Source organism: Rhamphochromis longiceps, linkage group LG13, assembly GCF_057381845.1.
Source record: "Rhamphochromis longiceps isolate RC_006_pf linkage group LG13, R_longiceps_female_GT1.1, whole genome shotgun sequence".
Taxonomy (NCBI): domain Eukaryota; kingdom Metazoa; phylum Chordata; class Actinopteri; order Cichliformes; family Cichlidae; genus Rhamphochromis; species Rhamphochromis longiceps.
In genome coordinates this window covers 36,280,766-36,283,265 of record NC_140569.1, presented here as the reverse complement: position 1 = coordinate 36,283,265, position 2,500 = coordinate 36,280,766, and positions in this window count along the sequence as shown.

Below are 2,500 nucleotides of genomic sequence, written 5' to 3'. Positions count from 1 at the left end.
ATGCCCGATGTGAGTAGCAGCAGGGCCAGCGCGCCCAGGAGCACATCTTTTTCGACCGTAAAGGGAGACAGGAGGCCGACTCACTGCCTCGGCTAAATGGAGAGGGAATTTCAGAAGGGCCAGGGCAAAAGCATGGACCTTTTCAGCTGTAAGGGAGGCAAGAGCAAGGTGTGATGTAGGTCCCCGGGGCCTGCTGGAGGTCCAGGTCCATGCCCGATGTGAGTAGCAGCAGGGCCAGCGCGCCCAGGAGCACATCTTTTTCGACCGTAAAGGAGACAGGAGGCCGACTCACTGCCTCGGCTAAATGGAGAGGGAATTTCAGAAGGGCCAGGGCAAAAGCATGGACCTTTTTCAGCTGTAAGGGACGCAAGAGCAAGGTGTGATGTAGGTCCCCGGGGCCTGCTGGAGGTCCAGGTCCATGCCCGATGTGAGTAGCAGCAGGGCCAGCGCGCCCAGGAGCACATCTTTTTCGACCGTAAAGGGAGACAGGAGGCCGACTCACTGCCTCGGCTAAATGGAGAGGGAATTTCAGCAGGGCCAGGGCACAGGCATGGACCTTTTTCAGCTGCAAGGGAGGGAAGAGCAAGGTGTGATGTAGGTCCCCGGGGCCTGCTGGAGGTCCAGGTCCATGCCCGATGTGAGTAGCAGCAGGGCCAGCGCGCCCAGGAGCACATCTTTTTCGACCGTAAAGGAGACAGGAGGCCGACTCACTGCCTCGGCTAAATGGAGAGGGAATTTCAGAAGGGCCAGGGCAAAAGCATGGACCTTTTTCAGCTGTAAGGGAGGCAAGAGCAAGGTGTGATGTAGGTCCCCGGGGCCTGCTGGAGGTCCAGGTCCATGCCCGATGTGAGTAGCAGCAGGGCCAGCGCGCCCAGGAGCACATCTTTTTCGACCGTAAAGGGAGACAGGAGGCCGACTCACTGCCTCGGCTAAATGGAGAGGGAATTTCAGCAGGGCCAGGGCACAGGCATGGACCTTTTTCAGCTGCAAGGGAGGGAAGAGCAAGGTGTGATGTAGGTCCCCGGGGCCTGCTGGAGGTCCAGGTCCATGCCCGATGTGAGTAGCAGCAGGGCCAGCGCGCCCAGGAGCACATCTTTTTCGACCGTAAAGGGAGACAGGAGGCCGACTCACTGCCTCGGCTAAATGGAGAGGGAATTTCAGAAGGGCCAGGGCAAAAGCATGGACCTTTTCAGCTGTAAGGGAGGCAAGAGCAAGGTGCGATGTAGGTCCCCGGGGCCTGTTGTCGTACCATAGGCACGAGTGGTGTGTGTGTGTGGCAAAGAGTTTCTGCGCAGTGTACCAGGGGCACGGGGAAAGGTTGTTGTACCATAGGCATGAGAAAAGTTGTCGTACCATAGGCACGAGAAAAGTTGTCGTACCATAGGCACGAGTGGTGTGTGTGTGTGGCAAAGTGCTACTGAGCGGTGTACCAGGGGCACGGCGAAAAGTTGTTGTACCATAGGCACGAGAAAAGTTGTTGTACCATAGGCACGAGAAAAGCTGTCGTACCAGGGGCACGGAGGAAAGTTGTTGTACCATAGGCCCGAGAAAAGTTGTCGTACCATAGGTACGAGGAGTGTGTGTGTGGCAAAGTGCTACTGAGCGGTGTACCAGGGGCACGGCGAAAAGTTGTTGTACCATAGGCACGAGAAAAGTTGTTGTACCATAGGCACGAGAAAAGCTGTCGTACCAGGGGCACGGAGGAAAGTTGTTGTACCATAGGCCCGAGAAAAGTTGTCGTACCATAGGCACGAGGAGAGTTTGTGTGGCAAAGTGCTACTGAGCGGTGTACCAGGGGCACGGCAAAAAGTTGTTGTACCATAGGCACGAGAAAAATTGTTGTACCATAGGCACGAGAAAAGTTGTCGTACCATAGGCACGAGAAAAGTTGTCGTACCATAGGCACAAGCAGTGCGTGCGTGCGTGCGTGCGTGCGTGCGTGCGTGTGTGTGTGTGTGTGTGGCAGTTCTTCTGCGCAGTGTACCAGGGGCACATTTCAATGTGCTTTCTGGAGTACCAGGGGCACGAGGATTTTGCCAGTGGTGTTCTGCTTTGTTAGTGGGAGGGGGCTTAAGTGTGGGTCCCCGGGGCCTGCTGGAGGTCCAGGTCCATGCTAGATACGTGGTACAGGGTAACTGCAGGGGGGGGGGGGGGTAATGTGGGTTCACGGGGCCTGCTGGAGGTCAAGGTCCATGCTGGATATGCGCTGGATCATAACTGCAAGAAAGGAAAGCTAGTGGGGGAGTAGAGCAGGGGAGTATGTGGGTCCCCAGGGCCTGCTGGAGGTCCAGGTCCATGCTAGATATGTGGCACAGGGTAACTGCAGGGGGGGGGGGGGGTAATGTGGGTCCACGGGGCCTGCTGGAAGTCAAGGTCCATGCTAGATATGTGGTACAGGGTAACTGCAGGGGGGGGGGGGGGGTAATTTGGGTCCCCGGGGCCTGCTGGAAGTCAAGGTCCATGCTGGATATGCGCTGGATCATAACTGCAAGAAAGGAAA